A 22,488-nucleotide genomic window follows, 5' to 3' on the forward strand; every position below is an offset into this window, starting at 1 on the left:
CCTTTGGAGCTCAGCTTGGGTGTTACTTCTTCAAAGAGATCTTCCCTGATTTTCCAGGTACCTCTCTTTTATGTTCCTACAGAACCCTGTATTTATCCTTTAATAGTTATTTTCCTACTGTCATTTAATGTAATTAATTACTTACCTGTCTCCTTGACTTGAATATAGTGCTTAAGTACACAGACTGTGTCTATCTTCAACTCCGTCTCCCTGTGGACTTGCAAGAGGTATGACACAGAAATGGATGTGCTCTCCATTCAGTGATCTCCATTTTCTTCCTGCTCTTCTTTTTAAGTCTGCTGGAACCAATTGTATAGTGACCAGGAGCTGGGACAGTGGATAAGGAACATGTGTCCAAAATATCACGTGGATTACTTGCAGCCCCTCAGGAAAACTCTTTAGAGCTTTTACTGGTCTTGTCTTGGAGGCCTGTTTGCAAGAACCAGTAGGTTCCTTTGTAAGGTTCCCTTTTTAGAGCTTCCCACCACCACCTCCATGAACACTGCATGTTGTACACCTCTCTGTGTTTCAGCACCCCCCCCAAACATGCCAGAATCATGGCATAACACTGTGGAATGTTTGGCAGTTTCTGAGTTTGGAAGGTCTCATCTAGGCTTTGGGAAAATAGGAAAGCAGTTTGGTATCTCTGAGGTGCCACTCAATTTTAAGAGGACATCTAATGTGCTAGGGAGATGACTGCCTCCCTAAGGCCATTTGTCAAACAAGATGATAATGATTAAATGTAACTTGCCACACTAATGTCCCTCAGACAGCAGAAAAGATCCAGTGGAAGACTGCACATTGTGAAGCAGCTATAGGGTAGTAGACATCAACAGTCTTTCTCAGTTAATTCTTGGAAACATAGTTAGAATTAATGGGGAACTTGTTGAAAGTTCCTCAACACCTTTTGAAAGGCAAAATCCTTTTTTTATTCCCATTAAGCATTGTTAAGGCCATTAGAAGAAATTGGAATAGAGAAATATGACCTTCGTGTGGTAGATTCAGAGGCTGAGAAGATGGACAACATGGAAATGTACTGCCAGCTCATAGTAAGCACCTGGATGGGAAGTGATAACTAAAGATTGAAAAGTGACAAATGGGCCACACTGGCAAAGACCAAATTAGAGAGGTATGGAGTACAGTTTGTATGCAGAAGTGATGAAAGAAAGGAATTAAAGCATGAATAATCTGGCAGGGTCATCCACATTGAGAGTCACTTATGGATTACTCAAAAAGTGGCTAGAATTTGCTAGGTGAAGAAGTGGGAAGATTTTGTTAAGAGATGAACAGATCACTTTTCTGCCATTGAGAGGACTAAATGATTTAGTCTTTCCTGAGGAGTGAGGGCATCAAAGATAAACTGTCCAGACTAGAAGTCAAGAGTTCTTGAGATATCTGTTTACTCAAGTTTCAAAGTGGCTGAATGGCTATAACCTTTCTCATACTGAAGTTGGTTTTATCCTTCTGAATGGCTAACTTGAAATTTCTTTGAAAGCTATCAAAGCCACACAAACGTAAGGAATTATCACCATGATTATGCAACTGAATCCATTGCAAAATAATATTGCTATTACAAGCTATGTGAGATTTTAATGATTTCCTCCGATAGAGGTGAACATGTTTTCAGACAATCTTGAATAGCAAGTGCCCAAATAATTTATCTTGGGCTTAGGAACACATAAACCATGATACTTTGATGGAGGACCATTCAAGGATGTGGGCTGTGTATCAGAATGGAGAATGTGACTTTCATTTTCTCCTGTCATTTTAGCTTAGCTCAAATTATGATGCCCTGATAGTGAGAAGTAGACCTCCAGTATGTAGTGATCAAATGGCCAGGGGCACTGTCTGTTGTAGAGACATCCCAGCATCTCCAATCCAGCAGTGACATTTGAAAGTTGGCAGTTTTCCACCCAGTAACCTGGGTTGACATAATTTTATAAGGCTTTTTCATAAGATATGCCAGAGGCTGAGTCTTTGAGTTGTAGTTAAATATATTTAAATGTTGACTCTGTGTCAAGTACTGTGCTGAGCATTTTACCTGTACCATCCCATTTAATCCTTACATCACCCTGTGGATTTAGATGACTGTTTTCACTTTACAGGCAAGGAAACTTAGAGTAAGGGAGATCAGTAACTTGTTCAAGGTTATGTTGCTAGTAAAAGACAAAGCCTGGTGTTAAACTCACCTTGTCTTCACAGCTTGTGCATGGAGCCACTATACAATACTGCCGCACACACACACACCCCTGAGGCTCTGGGAAGGAAAGTAATGTAACCTTCCCAAAGTCACCAAATTAGTTAGTGAGTCTGCATTCATTTATTATTGGAGTAAATGCAGTATGTTTATAGCAAGTGAGGATTACAAAGTCTCATGTTATAAACTTAGCTCAGGTCATATAGTAATAATGATAATGATAATAATGACAACGGGGCAGTAGCTAGTAATTATCGAGCAACTGTTATGTGCTAGGCACTGTAATAGCTACTACAAATGTATACATATTGATTAATTTGTTGAACAAATGTTTATTGGGAATCTACTACAAACAAGTCCTTTCATTACAAGGACTAGAGATGCAGCTGCAAATACAAACTTGATGCTTGCTCTTATGTGGAATCTTAGATATCTTAGGTAAAGGATACTGACTATAAACATGAAAACACCCACTTCACATTACTAGGCATTAATTCAATGACATTCAGATGGTGCTGTATTTGCAATGGCCAGACTTATGATATCTTGACTTGATGATGTGCAAAAGCAACATGCATTCAGTAAAATCTGTCCTTCAGATTTTGAATTTCAGTCTTTTCTAGTGATATGTGGTTTGATACTCTCTCGTGATGCTGGGCAGCAGCAACAGGATGATTTTGCCCAAATGTAGGCTAATGTAAATGTTCTCAGCACATTTAAGGTAGGCTAGGCTGAACTATGATTTTCAGTACCTTGAGTGTATTATATGCATTTTCAGCTTATGGGTTTATTGGAATATAACCCCATTGTAAGCCAAGGAGCACCTGTACTTCTACATCGTTAGAGTGCATTGTGGGGATGAGGACAGAGAGAGAAGTATGTGGTAGTACTCTTGCAGGTATTTTTAGTCCTTTTGTGTAATGAACATCCTTGAAAACCTAAAAGTTATACACTCCATCCACTCCCTGCAGACATGAATGAACAAGTGCACACACACACATTTTTGCTTATGATTTCAGCTGTGGGACAGTGGTTCAAAATTATCTCAGTGGGACAACATGATACCCTATATCATAGAATTTCAGTGTTAGTGGTGGCTCTTATTGACACATAGTAGATAGAATAAAATAATATAATTTTAGGACAGTTCTTACCATGAAAAATGCCCCTGTGTGTCATTAGACTTTCAGATGTCCTGCTGTGCATTTATGTAGGTAAATGCTTGTTTATAAATTATCAGAGCCTAAAACCAAACTGTTTTACATAACATAAAGGATTTTGGTAGACACTGAATTTTTTCAGCAACCTAACTATTGTGTGAAATGAAATGGAATTGTATTTCTTTTCTTAGAAACTATACAAGTTTTACTCTATTTAGGAAAATCATATCAGCATCAATAACATGCACAGTATGAGTCACTGATACAGCATACCTGCATCAGTCTGCATTTGTAGTTGGCATTTTATTGACTATTTCATACTGACCACTTCATCTTATGAGTGAGATTTACATATTAGATTACATGTTATATAAATATGTAAATAACTATAAATTATCTCCTCTTTTTCTTTTTTTAACGTTTTTATTTATTTATTTTTAGAGAGGGAAGGGAGGGAGAAAGAGAGAGAGAGAGAGAGAGAAACATCAATGTGCGGTTGCTGGGGGCCGTGGCCTGCAACCCAGGCATGTGCCCTGACTGGGAATCGAACCTGGGATGCTTTGATTTGCAGACCGAACTCAATCCACTGAGCTATGCCAGCCAGGGCATCCTTCTCTTTTTCACATCATAGGGCAATATACTGATATTTTTGAAATCATGTGTGTAGGTGGGTATTCTTATCTGTGAATTTCATTACAGGATAATAATGGAGATATCACAAAGTATATTTAAAAAAGAGACTGGGTCTTATGAGATTTAGAACCACTTACCTAGATTGAGAATTATAGTCTGAAGGCATTGAAATAAAGAACAAACTGACAGTAACCAGAGAGGAGGAGGGAGAAAGATAACAGGGAAAAGAAGGGGAAGGGTCGTCGAGGAACATATATAAAGTACCCATGGACAAAGCTAAAGGGGGACAGGGATCAGGGTGGGAGGTAGGGGTGGGTGGGGCAGGGGGGAGAGGAGGGGGAAATGGAGACACCTGTCTGAAGGACTTTCAGTCTAGTAGGAGAAGTGATAATGGCTTCCATTTATTAAGTATCTACTATGTGCCATTTATAGACTGAAAGTATTTTCCATGAGCTTATATATTCCTCACAAGTCACACCCCATTTCCTAAATTATGGGGCAGAAAATGAGGAGCGCCAGAAGAAATACAAAAAGAGGAGTGATTGAACACATAGAATCCCAGACTAGAGATGTCTAGTTTAGCTCTAGGTCTGCCACCCCTTCATTGTCTCTAGAGCAATTGAACTATGAACTATGATTGAGCCCACAGAAGACCCTTACCCCCAAATGATATGCTTTTCTTGCACCCTGTTGTGTGTATTGATGGAGGCAAGGTTCAGAGAGCTAGGGGAATCTCTGTGAGTCAATGAGGCCTGGTCACTGTATAGGTATCTTCCTTCTTCAAAGACCATGATAACTCTGTTAGTGTATTAAAATACATTTTCTAAGAATCAGTCATTTCTTCATAACTTTTGCCATTGCCACAGGGCAAAAATCTCTGAGCCACAGCTCCATAGTTGGATGTCTGACAGTGGACCACTTTTCCTGGAATGACAGCCATGCTTTATGACAAGGCTGCTTAGTAAGGGCAATAGCCTCTGATCTTCTCTGCTTGCCTTTTCCAGTGTGAGACTGCTGCCCAATGAGGGAGCTGAGGCAAGGGTAATTGGGGACCCATTTTCCTACCCAGCCATATCTGGGGTAGAGTCTCTGCCATATGAGTGGGTACAGTTGCAGAAAAATATCCTTTACCATTCCTCTTGGCCACACTTACTTGGAATTTAGCCTCTGCAATTCGTAGTTGGGGAGAAAAATGATAAATTCTGGGTGCTGTCCTTCTTGGTGAGTTACTGAGTTCCTTGTGTGGAAGCTGAAGGGAGAAGGAGCCCTGTCAGGCTCAGCTGGGGAGGAGGAATTTGGGGGTGGGTCATGGCTCAAGTGCCACAGATCACACTGTTGTTACCAAGATTTAGTAGATGCTCTTAAATACATACTTCTTCACTTGCTGTATTGCTTTAGGATATTCTTGATGTCTTAAAGCTTTAAATGGTTTTAAAAAATAATGCTATCAATTATGCTTGTTTTACTGGCACATGAAAACTCTTATTATCATATACTGTTTTGATGCCTCTTTTTTTATTAACTTGAAAGGGATTTGGAATTCCAAGAAAACATTGTCACAATTGTCGATAATGCAATGTACCAGTGTGATATCATCCCTGGACCATGTGCTCAAGTAGATATTAAGTTCTTAGAGGAGGAGGACTGGATTTATTACAACCATGACACCCTGTATATTACATGCAATTAAGGAAATCACTCAAAGAATGAGTGTGCAAATAAATAGCTATATTTTCTATTTGAAAATGACCTCTAAAGTGGAACATTACTACCACATCTAAGGTCTGAGCTCTGCGTGTGACTTCCTTCCAAAGAGTACAGTATGGAAAGGGGAAAAAAAGAGTTACTTCACAGTGGAGAAATTTGACATAACAGTATCTCACACTAGCCGATCAAGGTTAACATCAATAGTGATGTTATATTATTAGTCTATACTGTTGATATGATGTGATAAGAATGACACTTGGACTTTCACTTCTTCTTGCCCAAAACTCATTACCACAGTATAATCATGAGAAAAACATCAAACTAATACAGATCGAAGGATATTGTACAAAATACCTAACTTTTAAGCTCATCAAAAACAAGAAAGTTTGATAAACTGACAGAACAACAACAACAAAAAACTAAGGAGATATTATGAGTAAATGTAATATGGTATTCTAGATGGCATCCTGGAACACAAATAAGGTATTAGATAAAAAAGGAAATTGGAATAGAGCACAGACTTTAGTTAATTAAAATACCATATTTTTGGACTATAAGATGCACCCCCCCAATTTGGGAGGAATAATGGTTGTTAATGCTGCTGTTGAGTTCTGTTTACATTTACACTGGTGTAATATGTTATTTATGTTATTAAATATTTTGTCACATTTTTTGCTTCAAAATTTTTTCCTATTTTCCTCCTCTAAAAACTAGGTGCATCTTACGGTCCCAAAAATACAATATATCAATATCAGTTCACTAATTGCAACAAAGGTGCCATACTAATGAACAATGTTAATAATAAGGGAAAGTGGGCATTGGGTACATGGGAATTTTATGTACTATCTTATCAGCTTTTATGTAAAACCTAAAATATTTCTACAATTAAAATCTTTATTTATTTTTAAAAACACCTCTTTTACAAAGAGGCAGATCTTGAGCTGGGCAGAAAGAAACTCAGTCTACTGAAGAGACTCTCTCTCTTTTTAAAATTTTATTTTTTGTGTTATTCTGTTTTTTATTTATTTTTATTATTAATACTATTGCATAGGTCCCCATTTTCCCCCATTTGCCCACCTCTACTCATCCCCCACCCTCCCTTCTCTCTGGCCACCTTTATCTTAAGATCCATTGTGAGATGGGGTCCATGAAGACTCAGAGAAAAGAACTACATAAGGAAGAATCACAGGCTTATTTTTTTGCCCATTAGTTTATTTCCAATGACTCTCTCTCAAAGAGAAAAGCAAATGAATGCACAAAGATTTCTATGCAAGTATGGTTATAGTAAAATGATTTGTTAACAGTAAAACACTGCAACATCCTAAATGTCCACACTGGGGCAGTATCTCACTATGTTTGTTGTATAGAGTATCAGTCCTAGGGGGATTCCCCACATCAAAAGGGATCAGGGAACAAACAGGAAATGCTGCAAACCATGTTCCATTAGAGAGTCCAATACACATTGATGTAATACGGCTCTGAGATCAGTCTTGCTGAAAAGAAATGAAAGTTCTTGTTTGACCCCGGGTTTGAGAACTCATTTAACCATGGATTGCCCTCTCTCTCTCATATATATATTATATATGAGAGAGAGAGAGAGAAAGTATATATACATATATATGTATGTATATATATGCATATATAAAAGAGAGGGCAATCTATGCAATTAATATATTATATATTAATTATATATAATATAATGCATATATATTAACCAAATGCTAATTATATCTTCACACCTTGGAAACTGCTGCCATGGGAGTTGGAATATATAAATTATGGCATATATTTTTAATGGAATATGATATAGAAATCAGTGAAGTCATGTTTTTGAGAACATTTAATGAATTGGGAAAGTTTTCACAATTTTAGATAGCAACCCATTTTCAGGTCATCAATTTCATTAATTGAAACTGCATTCAATGAATCTTCAATGTAATGTAGTTTGCACAGAATATAATATGGCTTAGAATAAAATGCATGATACTAGGGAATGAAGGAAGTTTGGTATTCATCCAAGGTTTGCTACTAATTCTTTATGTAATATTGGAAAATTACTTTCCCTCACAGGCCTTTGGTTTCCCTTAATGAAAGACAAGTGGCTGGCTATAAAACTGGTTCCATACTGCATTTATAATACAAGTTAAACTCTTTACATGGGCTTCAAGGCCCTATATAATCAAGTTTCTGTCTCCCTTTTGCCTTCATCTTGTACTGCTTTCTCTTTCCCTTATCCTGTTATTATACCTCAGGACATTTGCACTATCTGTTCCCTCTTCCTGGAAGGCTGTCTCCCAAGATCTGGTTCTGGTTTTGTACTCAGGTCCCAGATTACACATCACCTTCTCATGAAGGCCTTCCCTGACCACCTTATAGAACAGTGTCCCTCATCTTCTCCTCATCACTCTCTTTCTTATTACCTTGTTTCAGTCCCTTCCTGGAAATTATTATTTTATATTTGCTTTATTTATTTTATCATTGGCTTACTTTCTGTTTGCCTTACCTCACTGGTAAGACTGAGATCCACAAAAGTAGGGAATCTTGTTCATTTCTGTTTCTGTTTGCCTAACATATAATAGGTAATTGATAGATATTTGTCAAGTGAATGAAGAAGAATCTAACATTGACTTACTTAACAAACATCTATATAGATAACACTCTGTACTGATCTAAGTGATTTATACATTTTAACTCATTTAATTCTCATAAAATCCTTATTAGGTAGATAGTATTATTCTTGCCATTTTAAAGACAAGGAAACTGCAAAGCTAAGTAACTTGCCCAAGATTGTGCTGTAATATACATGGGTTATGTCTTTTAATCCTACAAAAACTGTGCAAGGTAGACATTATTACTACTACATTTTGTAGGCAAGGAAACAAAGAGAAGTTAAGCAACTTGCAAGGGTTATACAGCTGGGTAAATGACAAAGTAGGACCTTAAATCCAGAGCTTCTGACTTTAGAACCCTGTTTTCTTGTGACTGAATGGCTGTGACTGTTGTAGAATGGTCCCACATGCCCTTTCTGTACAATGAGCAAAATGTCATAATGTACAGGTCCTGGGTCCACAGAGGTCATATAGCAAGCACAAGTATATTAGAATGAAAGGGTGGTTTGGGGAGAAGCTGTGGTTGAGCCACCTTGAAAACATGCTGAAGTAGATTGGGCCTTCCTCTGAGACCAGCTTATATCTGTGTCTCCCATTAGACACAGTTCTTTTAAAAGACCAAGCTAAACGGATGATGCTAGGGCCAAACAACCCTGAGTCCCAGAAGGAACTGTTGAGCCACTGCCCCAGGTTCAACCATGGCCACTCTTGGTTGTATGCCCAGCTGGAAAAACATCATACAGGCCTAGGAAAGGTACAGGAGAAATCCAGAGGTATGACCAATAATTGGGATTATTGAAAAACTCTGTACACACTGACAAATTAGAAATACTGACTACTCTGGGGAAATTGGTTAGTTTAGGCATATCAAGCAGATAACTCTACCCACCAGGCAGTGTCATGGATTGGCCTAGACAATCAGGCTAGATTATACCCAACCCAAGCAAGCACACATTCTAGGTGTAGTGTATTATCATCTGTTTACCTAGAATATCTTCCCCTTTTTACCTCTTGTTATGCACAGGACCACTGCATTGCATAACTCTAGAGGGAGTCACTTATTTCATGGTAATGTAAATGGTGTACTTGGAGTTGTTACTAATGTATATGGTGGCTCTGGGGATACATTTTCACTTGTGTGTCTTGCTGTGAGTTCATTAAACTTTTAACTTCAAAGCCTATAGGCCAATCTGTGATCACTGGGAGCCTCCAGAGTGCCACATGCTATGTTCTTCTATCAACATAAAATACTCAGATGTGTTCTGTAATGTTCAGCTAAGTGAGGTTTTCACATATCTCTTCAGTCAATATGTATGCCAAGTATCCAGTTGCCATGAGAAAACCAAGGCATTCAATTTATAAATGTTGATACTGACAGATTTCAGAGATGAGACTGTAGGCCTTTCTGACTATTTATTGTCTTATTTTAAGAAAAATAAATCAGTTTCTTTTTAATGTGTAATTTTAAATGTGTTTTACCTATTTAAAAATTAATATGCCCTGGCTGGCGTAGCTCAGTGGATTGAGTGCGGGCTGCAAACCAGGTATCACAGGTTCGATTCCCAGTCAGGGCACATACCTAGGTTGCAGGCCATGACCCCCAGCAACCGCACATTGATGTTTCTCTCTCTCTCTCTCTCTCTCTCTCTCTCTCTCTCTCTCTCTCTCTCTCTCTCTCTTTCTCTCTCTCTCTCTCTCTCTCCCTCCCTCCCTCCCTCCATTCCCTCTCTAAAAATAAATAAATAAATAATTTAAAAAATTAATAAATGCCTAAAAGCATTTATTAGAATTGTACATGCTTCTAAGTAAGTCTAGATAAAGACCTTTGATAGAAAATGCTTACACCTTTCCAACACATCTTTTCTCACAGAGCGTCCAACTGCTGTCTTGGGAGTTTGATCACTCAGAAGTTTGGTCATTGGTTTCACTAGGGATTGTACTGGATAGAATAAGATTGCTAATTTTGTTTATGATGAAATATATGAATAAGTAAATAAATGTAGTACTTTAACATTGTATGAATGACTACTAAGATCTGCTAGAACAAGATATTATGTTGGGTGTGTCTGATAATTACTAAATAACATTACATGTGTCTGTACTGTGCTAGAGTATTTTACATACATTTTCTCTTAATTTTCTCAGTGATCCTGAAATGAAGGAACAATTATTTGCATTTATAGATGTGGAACCAGAGAATCAGAGAAAGGAAGTGATTTCCCTAAGATCTCACAGTTGATAATTGGTAGAGCCAGGAATTAAATATTTCAGGTGCATGTCTATTTCATAAACTTAAAATCATACAAACTCAGATTAGAATGTTGTGCTACAATAGACACTCAGTTATTATTAATTTAATCCAAATTCCTATGATTTTTAGGTGTCCTTCCTAAAATTTCTTATTCTTCTGCCTTAGAGATGCTAGGGTATAAATGGGTCCAAGATTATAGCTCTTAACATTTGAGAGACTAGGGCATGAAGAACTAGCTGCAAATGAGAGTCAGAGCAAAAGGGTTGGTGTAGGTATAGAATGCTGGCCCAGTTTGGCATATTTCCCTGGAAACATGACAGGTCATTTGGACATTACTGCCAGCTGTTCATCAGTAGCTCGAGAGGGAAACTGGAAGTATCAGAACACAGAAACTTGGTACTTTTCTTGAGCAGAACTGGCCTGAACTTTGACTTTTATTCTTCCTCCAAATTTCCTTCCTATGTTCTTCATGGTGTCAGCATACAGCATTATGGCATAGTGGAGAGAATGTGTGCTCTGGAGAGACAGACCTAGGTCCAAGTCCTAGTTCTATTATCCCCTAACTGTGTGATCTCAAGCAAGCCACTTAACCTTTGGTTCCTGATCTGGGTTGTAGTGAGGATTAAACTAGCATGTAGACACTAAGGTCTCAATAATTAATACAATTCTTATTTCTTCTCTGCTTAGACTCTCCAACACTTTGTTCACCAGTCACTTTCCACTTGAAATGAGTCTGGAACCTTAAATAATTGCTGTGTGTCCACCAGGTGGTGCTAACTCCCCATCCTTACCATATGCAGACTTTAAAGTGCCTCTGTGTAGATCCACATCTGGCTGCATTTTATTGCATTGGTCAAAAAGTTGTTTTTTTGTGTGTGTAAGATGTCTCTAGTAGCCCTTAGTTGTCTTTAGCTTCATTCAAAACAATTTTGTTAGATTGTATTGTGACAGCTTCCATATCAGAATGCATTAAAAAAACTTACCAAAATTAGTGAATTTTTGTGTAGCCATTTTAATATTGAAGATGGAAGAAAATATGTAACATTTTCTGCATATTATGCACTATTATTTCAAGAAAGGTAAAAACACAACTGAAACACAAAACATATATTTGTGCAGCATATGGAGAAGGTACTGATACTTATCAAACGTGTCAAAAGTGGTTTGTAAAGTTTCATGCTGGAGATTTCTCGTTGGATGATGCTCCATGGTTAGGTAGACTGGTTGAAGTTGATAGTGATCAAACTGAGACATTAATTGAGAACAATCAAATGTTATACCATGTTGGAGACAGCTGACACACTGAAAATACCCAAATCAATGAAGTTATTGGTGAAAATGAAAAATGTGTCTTTTATTTTATGGAAGAAACTAAACAGATTTTTTGGCCAACCCAATACCAGTGTAGGTCAGCTTATCTGTTTTTACTGATTTCTCCAAACACACACATATACCTATATCATACTCATGTCATGATGGCATGGACATAAAAAAGGGTGAAGTCCTCATTTTGACAAGATTAGAATCCTGATCCAGAGTCACATGACACAGCCTCTAACCAAGAAAGGGAAAGTGTTCAACTTAAAGTCCAGTCCCCAAGCAACTATATACAAAAGGCTACCTTTAGAGCCCCTCTGTCCCACCTCATACCTATACCACATCCCATCCTGTCAGTGTAGCATTCTTATCACTGCTAGCACTGTGATTTAAGAACAACTTAGGAACTGGAGAAATCTTAGTCCAAATTTCCTTCCTATGTTCTTGGCTTGGCTATGTACCATCTGTGTTACTCTGGGAAAGTTATTTAACTTCTGAGTCTCCAATGGCTTACTTCTGCCTTATTAATTTGTTCAACAATATTTATTAAGCACCTAACTGTATGATAGACATTTTACTAGGACTTGGGAATACAATGATGAGAATGGAGATAAGCATGAATCATCACATCCATAAATGTAAAATTGCAACTTTTCAAAGCAGGAAGAGAGGTACATGGTATTATGACACAGTATCTTACCTAGCCAGGGAGGTAAAATTGACAAGATTCACTTGATGAAGGTGGAAGATAAAGTGGAAGAAGAGTCATGAATGATTCCTTGCTCTCTGGCTGACAGCAGGTGCCATTCATTGAGGCTGGCAGCAGAGGAAAATGGTCAGTTTTAGGGACTGGCTATGGCTGGGGGAGCTACATGTGCATGTGCATGAACACATACAGGTTGTTTGAAAGCCTGTGCTAGGTGTTGGGGACATTTACACATTTTTTAAATTTAATTTAATCACAGTGACAGCTTTGATAGGACAATTACCATTCCCATTCTTCAGGAGTGGGAATAGACTCAGAGGGTTGAAGAGACTTGACCTGGATCTCACAGCTAGTTAGTAGTAGATCCTGGATTAACTTTTATTCTGTATCCCAAACAGTGCACTTTTCTACTTCTTCACCCAATAAAGCCCAGCAAAACCTGCAGGGGAAGGAAAGGCTAGCTGGCCAAGGGAAGGAGCACCAGGAAGACACAAAATGGGGTGGGCAGAAGGGAGACAAGAGGGGCAGAAAGAAATAATTGTGGTGAGGGCAGGAGGGATTCTCTCCAGTGACTTGATTAAGATTTATTTTTTGGAGACAGGTTAAGCAGGCCAAACTGAGTCTAACATTTCATAGCTCTCCTCTTCTACCAAATTTTGGCTCTGAACTCTCAGGAGGTGTGGGGAGGGGAACAAATGAGGAGGCAGTTTATGAAGTGGCCCAAGGCCCAGGGCTAAATTTGAAATTAGCTTGGGGATTTCAGTCAGAGGAGTCAAGTTTCCAGAGCCATGGCTAAGTCCAGCAGCTGGGCCCCATGGAGGGATAGAAAGCTGAGTGTTTTTGGCTAGCACTTTGGCCCCATCCTTCCTGTCACCTGCCCCATGTCCCTGGCATTCTAGGAAACAATGAGAGTCACTCTCTTGGCTTATGGTTTCTCAAAATGTTAGGAAGAATATTCTGTGCTGCTTTGTGTGGTGAGGACAAAGAGAGCTGGGTGTGACAAAGGGCTGTGGAATAGGTGTAGGTAAGATGGGGCTGCTATCTGCCCTCTTCCCCCAACCTATTACCCTCTTCACCCAGGCTTCCCACATAGCTCTCTTCTAGCCTGAGACACAAGCTCAAGGTTAGGTGACTCCAATAGAACTTCAATGGTCTGTACCTCATCACTTGAGTGTTAGATTCCTAGATCCTTTCTGGATGATAGCTACTAAGCCAGAGTGTCTACTAAGCTGTGACAATCTCTTGGGGGTAAGAAATATTTTTTTGGGAGTTAAAGAGTTTTCTGTGATAATTTAAACTGTGTTTTTATTACAATGAAAATATAAACTGAATGATATAAACCTATTCCATGTCATCTATCTGGATGGCCACCTTATTAAATTAAGAGCAGCCATAAGATGTCTAGACCCTAATTTACAGCTGCTTTAGTATATTAATATCAGATTAACCTGCATGTAACATAAAAACAAATCCAAAATGACACTAATTTAAACGGGATAGAAGGTTAATTCTGTATCATATGAAGGAAATACAGAAACAGGATGTGCAGGTTGGTTGTGGTGGCTCCATGAAGCTGTTAGGTACTGCAACTCCTTTCAGCCGTTTGCCATGCCATCCTTAGGGCATGAACTTTGTCTTCGTGTTCCAAATTAACTGCTGTAGTTCAAGCTAATACTTGCTCATTCCAAGCAGTAATATGGAGGAAAAGTCAAATAAGGGCCAGTCCCCTTCCCTTTTAGGAGATCTTCAAGAAATTCCAAATAACACTTCCTGTTACATTTTATTGGCCAGAACTTTGTGGTATGGCTACACAGGGAAGCTGTAGAATATAGCATTTTAGTCTGGCACATGGAGGATGGAAAAGGTAGTTTGTGGTGTAGATAACGAGCAATCTCAAATTTTGTGGAAAAGATCTCATTAGATTCACATTGTCCTATTTGCATTGTCAAGGACTAATGAGAAAAGAACATAAGAAGACTTAATACATAAAAGATGGCTTAGTCCCAGTGAAGGCCAAATGATATCCCTGAGGGCTGTGGGAATGACAATTTAGCAGTAGATCTGATTGGAAAGAAAGTAATGCTGGAGCTGAGTCATCACCTGGCATGCAGTAATATAGCACGATGAACTCAAAAGAACCTGTATCCCAGTCGGCACCACAGTCACGATGTGTATGGCAATTTAATTTTAGAAAACAACATCATCCACCTTGTTAAAATCATTGTTTGCTTATTTGATTTTTATTGGTTTTGTAGTTTTGTTTACACTTCACTTGGAAGTTTGTTTCAGCTTTATAAATGTGCATCAGCCACAAGCATCAGGAGCTTGCACCTTGTTTTCTTTTTAACTGTAATGAAAATGAGTCAATCACTGGGGTATATATATATATATATATATATATATATATATTTATTCTTTATATATATATTCTTTATATATTTTTATTATGTACATACTACATATACTCTTTATATATAAAATATATATAATAAGAATATATATTCTTTATATGTGTGTGTGTGTGTGTGTGTATTATTTTAAAGGGATTACTCAGCTGGTAAATGCTTCCTGAAACCACTGGGAACCACTGTAGCAAAGAGGAGGACTGTGGGAGGTAGAACCCCAACTAAGGCTCCTAGCTTCAATTTCAGGGTTCTTTTCACACCACCACCCTAGTGCTGGTGAAGAGGAGGCAGAACTGTGCTGCAAAACAGGTGTTGGACCTAAACATAGCATGTGATCAGAGAGGTCTAACATTGGAGGAGCTCATAAAGGTCACATGATATGCCTCTTGCCTGAAGCTTGAGCCTCTCTATAAGCCAAGTGCTCGGGTCAGGGGGTGAGGGTGATGTTGGCAGTTTAGGATGACATAAAGAAGCATTTGGGGGTAAGATTTAGTCAAACATTATGTCTCTGATGCCAAGAGTTGTTGGGATATTTTCTGAGTATGTTTATGTGAACATTTAACAACTGGAAAAGGTCCTGGAGCCAAATGTATGGAAATATATTACCTCCCTTGTCCTTAGTAACCCCCTACAACCATCTGCCACAGCATCCCTTAGCCAGTGATGACATGCACCCTTCAAACTCCTTTCACTGTGTTGCAGCCTGGAAGGCAGCCTGTTTTGTCATGGGACAGAGGGGCTGGGACAGATGGTAGGGCCTCCTTTGAAGCTGGGTAGTTGAGGAGGAGGGATTGCTCCAAAGGACTTGTTTCAGGCCATTTATAGATACAGGGGGTGGAAGAGCTCCCTCTCTCTCTTTCGCTGGCAGCAGTAAATCTTCTCCAGCCCCAGCCACTGCCACCCTGTTCAAGCACTTTCTTAGATTCTCCATCTGTTGTGAGGGAATTCCACAAGGTTAAATAAATGTTGAGAAAGACTTTTCTATCAGGGTGAAAAAAGGAGAATCAGTGAGGGGAGAGAGACAGGGTAGGGAGGGGGAGAGGTAAGGAGGGAGAGGGAGGGAGGGGGGAGGGAGAGAGGGAGAGAGAGAGAGAGAGAAGTAGGTATATACACAGAGGCAGAGAGATAGAAGAAGAAAGATATTTATTGAGATATTAATTTATAGAGAGTGAGATGTAGAAACACAGAAAAAGACATAACCAAGGAGAAAGCAGAGGATAAAGTAGAGGGGGGAGGAAAGAGGAGAGAGAAGAAAGGGAAGTAGAAAAATATTAAGATCCATTTCAACATATAGAAAAGAAAAGTACAAGTCAAGGAGGGGCTTCTGGGTCTGTGTTGCTCCCAAGTGGTAGAAATGAGGACAACAGGAGGCAATACTGTCAGCTTCTGTGCTTGTGCCTTCTGAATGGAGAGAAGTCCACCAGCCTGATCCTGTTGTCAGGAACATCAAGTCCAACATGCTGATGTGTCACTGCATTCATAGACACCAGGATAGTGGAAGAAAAAAATTCATGACAAGCCACAGCATATAAGGTGTCTAAAAGAGCTCAGGGTGGGGCTAAGTTATCTCTGAGACAAGATGATTGGTAAGAGTAGCTTCTACATGCACAGATGATGTTTGTCATTGAGAATTCGCACTGTGCCTAATCCAAGCAGGTTTTCTAAAGCAGAAGGCAATTTCTACAGCTGTGGACAGTGAGGCTACTGGAGTGGGCCAACAGCTATATATGATCAACATGTGAAAATTAGCACTGAAAACTGATTCCAGTGTTCCTTCATCCTGATACTCATACCCATTCTCTCTTTTTCTAATTTTAACTTTTTATGATTAATGTTTGAATACAGTTGTCTCCATTTTCCCACCACTACTTTCCCCTGCCCTACACACCCCCACCCTCAATCTTACCCTCCTTTGGCTTTGTTCATGAGTCTTTTATACATGTTCTTTTATGACCCTTTCCCTTCTTTCCCATGCCTCCCCCTACCATTTGCTTACTGTCAGTCTCTTGCTCTCTGCCACTGGCCTCTCTTCTCTCACAGAGAACATAGAAGCTATCAGGTAGTACACTAACCCTATCACTCCCAATTCATACCTACACTTCATTTTTGTTATTCCCCCTTCCCCCAGGCTCTGTTCATTACCCCCTATCCATTCTTCATCTCCGATTGCATGCCGAATTATTCCAGAACCTAGAAGGGGTAGTCTCTGAGAAAGGTGTATCAACATGTCAGACTCTGTCATCCTCATAGCAGTTGTCTGTAGCAGTTACCCATCATGGTACCTATTTTTTGAAGTTGAAACTGAGACTCAGAAAGGTTAGGCAACTTAGACAAGATCACGCAGCAAAGCTGAGGTTCATACTTACTAATCCTGGCTACTCAATTTATTTTTCTTCCACTGTGCCAGACAGGATCCCAGTAACATCCAATAAATACTTATTGGATGAAATCCTGGTCACTTGGGATCTACTAGAGTCTGTGGGAGTGGACTGTACAATGAAGTTCAGAGGAAAGAGTCTTTGTAGGAGCAAAGCTGAAAATACCGGGCTGGTGTGCCAATTGGCTGAGTCATTGGGCATGAGGAGAGAACAAGCAATAAAAATTAATGGTGCAAAGACAAGTTAAGAAAACTCAGCACATGTACAGAGAAATATTGCATGTTATCACTCTGTCTCATAATCATTCAAGTGATGAGCTTGGCAAGCAGGTACCTGAACATTCTCCTAGCACGGGGCCCTCCCAATCCTCCCAGAGTACCCAGGGCATGTGCAATTATGGGTGAGAGGTTGGTGAAGTTCTTTTCTGATACCTGCTTACCCCTCTTTCAGGCTCCTTTCTCCTTGGTGCCTACCCCAGCTCTGTGCCTGGACACCAGGTGCCAGACATCCAATCTCTGCTCATTTTGTTTCCAACTGAGGATGTGGCTTCTTCTAGGTGTATTTGCCTTCAACAGGACATATCTAGAGAAGTTAACTGAAGATGTGAGGCTGTAATGATAGAATAGGAAGCCACAGACTTCATATTGAGGACAGACTTTGGAATAAAGAAGATTGTCAGCCTCCTCCCTCTTTTTTACCTCCTCTGCATGGTAGATCTGTCAGTTTACTGAGTGTCAGACATGGGACTAGGTGATTTTTATATATGTGATCTCATTTTATTCTCAGTGCAATCCTTTGCAGTATATTATTATTATTTGATAAATGATGAAACTGAGGATCAGAAAAGTTAAGTAACTTGCCCAAGGTCAGAGAGCAAGTAATTGGCAGGCCTGGAATTTGAATCCAGGCAATTTGATTCTAGAAACCATAGTCATAGCAGTTATCCTACACTGCCTCTCTACAAACAAAACAAAAATAATAATAATAAAACATGATATTTCTGTCCTAACCCCCCAAAATACAAAAATACTGGTTTTGTGGTCCATGGGACCTCAACCTAGGACCACTTCCTCCTTAATGATAACATGTCTGAATGCAAACTATGGTAAAACAAATAAATATGTCACCTCTAGAAAGCTACCCTTGGAAAACCAAAGTGGAACACAAAGCCAGGACTTTCTGACCTCTTATCTCATTATTTCAACTGTCTAGGTTAGCTCAACTTTTCACACCAGGAGCCTTGTTATGACCCAGCTGGGAATTATGTGATAAACCTGGGCTGTGGTGAGAGTTTTTGCACATTAGATATTATTTTCTTTTGTGAAAGCCCTTCTGTGGTTTTAATATAAGAACATGCTCATAGTCTTTTCCATTTCATCTCAGAATATTTCTATATACTTTAGGTTAAGAAAAATAGCCAATAGGAATTGAGCTCTTATTCTGTACTGTGTTCACTGCTTTATATGGATGAGCTCTTTTACTCCTCCACCATCCTGTGAGGGAGGTACTATTATTAACTCTACTATACAAATGAAGCAACAGAGACTTAGTGAGGATAAATGACTACCTCCAAGTTATGTAGCATCTAAGTTGCCAAACTGGTATTTGACCCTTGCCCTGTGTGACTTTGTAACTCCAGATTTTGGGTTGTGATCTGTTACTGAGCATAGGGGTTCTAGAGCAGATAAGTGAAAGTTTTAGTAGAAAGAGTTGTCAAACAATTGTCTCATTGCAAAGATGGGGGAATTGATGCTGAACAATCTTCAATAACTAGTTTAAATCACTGCCTGGAGAGGACTGGAGAAGAGACTTATAGCTTCCACAGTTCTTATTTTAAATTATATTTTTAAAAGATTTTAGTTATTTAGTTTTAGACAGAGGGGAAATGAGGGAGAAAGAGAGGGAGGGAAATATTGGTGTGTGGTTGCCTCTTATGTGCTCCCTGTTGGGGACCTGGCCTTTAACCCAGGCATGTGCCCTGACTGGGAGTTGAACCAGTGACCCTTTGATTCACAGGCCGGTGCTTAATCCACTGAGCCATACCAGCCAGGGCTAGCCTCCACAGTTCTTGTCTAAGCATTAGATGCTGTGAGATATTTGAGGGTAAGGCTGAATCTAATCCGATTATCTCCCCAGTGTATAGCACATAGTAAGGGTTCAGTTATTAAAATTTATTAATTGAATGAATGTTTCTAGTCATTTTAATTTGGGCTGGCTTTGGTCTTCTCTAAATGCCAAGTTTTACCATGTGCCAGGTTGGCACCAACCTCCCTCTAACAAATATGACATATAGATGAGAATGTGAGCCAACTGTGCAGTTTTGTTTGACTTAAGGTCATCTGTGGCTTTGCCACAGAGATTTTACCACTAGCATTCCATATACTCATTTCCTGCAGTTCTGCTTCCTACAGAAGAAGTAAACACATGAAAGAATGGTCACAATAACAAGGAAACCAAGAACACAGCTAAAATCAACAACAAAAAATCCACATTGATTTAAAAAATAGCACTTGACAATTATTTATCTATATCCTGGGCATTGTACTAAGGCATTTATATGTACTAATTCATTTAATTTTCATAACAATCCAAGGAGATACATACCATTATTGTTCCCATTGCACAGACAAAGAAACTAAGACAGAGAGGGTTGGCTACACAGCCAACAAGTGGTAGAACTAGCATTTTAACCATGTTTGATTCCAATGTCTCTGTTCTTAACCATAATGATAAACTCCTTTTAATCATTACTATAGGACATGTCGATGGATTAGCTATGGGCACTGAGTGGGAGGAAGGGGCAATAACAACTTCCTAGGATAGGACTTATGTAACTACGTAGTTGATAGTGTTATTAACAAAGAAAACAGCACAGAAAAGGACTAGTTTGGGATGTGTCGAGGGCTCATAAGTTGACTTTTGAATAAGTCAATTTTGAGGTGTCTTTGAGATATCCAGTTGTAGATGCCAAGGAGACAGGTGGATGTATGGTTTGGAAATCCAAGCAGAGCTTTGGGACTCTTCAACATATAGATAAAAATAGTTAACTTTTATTAGGCACTCACTATGTATCACTGATGTCCTGAGAGATTTGTATGGATTGAAAACTCTAATTTAATTCTCATGGTAGCCCTCTGAAGTTGGTGCTTTTTTATTCTCATATTAAATATGAAAATACTGAGGTATACAGGTTAAATGACTTACCCAGGATCATACAGCCGGTAAATTGCAGAGGCAAAATTCAAGCAGAGACAGTTTGAATTTAGGCCAAGATGCTCTGCTCTGAATATAGTAGATTGGTGGAATGAGAGAGAGAGAGAGAGAGAGAGAGGGAGAGAGAGAGGGAGAGAGAGAGGAGAATAGTGGATATGAATGAATATAGGGGCAGAGAAAAGGATCATCTAGGAATTTTTCTTTTTTAAAGGTTTTATTTATTTATTTTTAGAGAGGGAAGGGAGGGAGAAAGAGAGAGAGAAACATCAATGTGCGGTTGCTGAGGGTCATGGCCTGCAACCCAGGCATGTACCCTGACTGGGGGAATTTTTCAACAATTAAATAAGAACATTAAATCATTAAATAGTTACATTTAATGGCTAGATAGATGTGAAAGAGGCACAAAGTTATGGATTTCTTTGTTTATTGTTTATCTCCCCTACTAGATGGTAAGCTCCAAGAGTGCAGACTATTTGTTTTGTTTACTATTTTATCCCTTGTAGCTGCCATGCCTTTATTTTAAGTAACAAACACAAACACATTAGTATATTCCAAATCTTTAAACATGTTAGCTTATTTAATACTCACTAACAAGTGAATGTGGTAGATAGTCTTATCTTCATTTCTATAGATGAGGAAATTAAAACACAAAGAGGTTAAGTATTTTGTTCAAAGCCATACAGCTAGTCAGTGGCAAAGCTCAGACTCAAGCTCAGGCCATCTGATTCAAAGTCTGTGCACTTAATTACTATGCAATGCTTGAGAAATAGTTGTTGAATGAATGATGGGAAAGTCAAGTGGGCTAAAGGCTACTGAGAGATCCAGTGATTTGGGGATTACAATATGTGCTGGTTATGGTGACCTGTAGGTCACTGTTGGCCTTCACAAATCTGTTCAGTTCAGCCTCAATCTAGAAGAGAGGTTGCCAGAACAGTCGAGAAAGACCTGCAGGCTAGGATTCAGCCTGTTCATATTTACTTAATACCTGCCATGTTCCATGAATCTGTCTATTGGGGAATAGAGAAAGACAGTGAAACTCCCTGTCTTCAAAGAGCACACAGTCTGGTGGTGGAGACAGATAGTGAACAAAACTACAGAAATTATAATATCAAAAGGTGATATGTGCTATGAAGAGAAGCAAAGCAAGGGAAGGAAACATAGACAGAAGCAGTAGGAGAGGGCACTATTTTAGATATCTCAAACCTGGTCATTCCCCAACTCCTTGCATTGGTTCTGAGGACATTATAGAATGAATTGTGCTTTGAGGCTTTGGGGTCTGCTTGTCTCTGGAGATGCAGTGTACAAAAGTGGTAAGAACACTGATCCCTCAAGTCGGACAGGTATTAGTTAGAATAGTGATACTGCCACTTGCTAGCTGTGTGACCTTTGGCAAGTTATGTACCATCTCAGTACTTGTTTCCTAATTTGTAGAAAGGGGATAACAATACTTTCTGCCTCATAGGGTTGTTGTGAAAATTAAATGAGTCTAGATTAGTGCCGGGCACACAAAAGACATGTTAAAGAGACTTACAGAATTTGCAGATGCTAATGACAATGTAAGGGGAAATATTCTCCAATAGAAGCCAGACAGATTTGAGTGTAGATCCAGGCTCTGCCATTTCCTAGCTGTGTGGCCTTCAAGTCACTTACCCTCTGAGGTTCACCTTCCTTAGTGTAAAATGGAAATGATAATTTCCACTATGCAGGAATTTTACAAAGACTGTATGTGTAAAAACCTGGCATATGATAGGAATTCCATAAATTGGAACTATTACCTTAATAACATTTAATATGATAAAATACATATTGATGGCTTAATTTATAATACAATAAAATCATTATTGTAACAAGTAGGACCTAGCAGTTTCCTGATCAGGTTTTGTTAATTTCATTTCTGTTTTCTTAATTCCCT

The sequence above is a fragment of the Phyllostomus discolor genome, chromosome X (assembly GCF_004126475.2).
Source record: "Phyllostomus discolor isolate MPI-MPIP mPhyDis1 chromosome X, mPhyDis1.pri.v3, whole genome shotgun sequence".
Lineage (NCBI taxonomy): Eukaryota > Metazoa > Chordata > Mammalia > Chiroptera > Phyllostomidae > Phyllostomus > Phyllostomus discolor.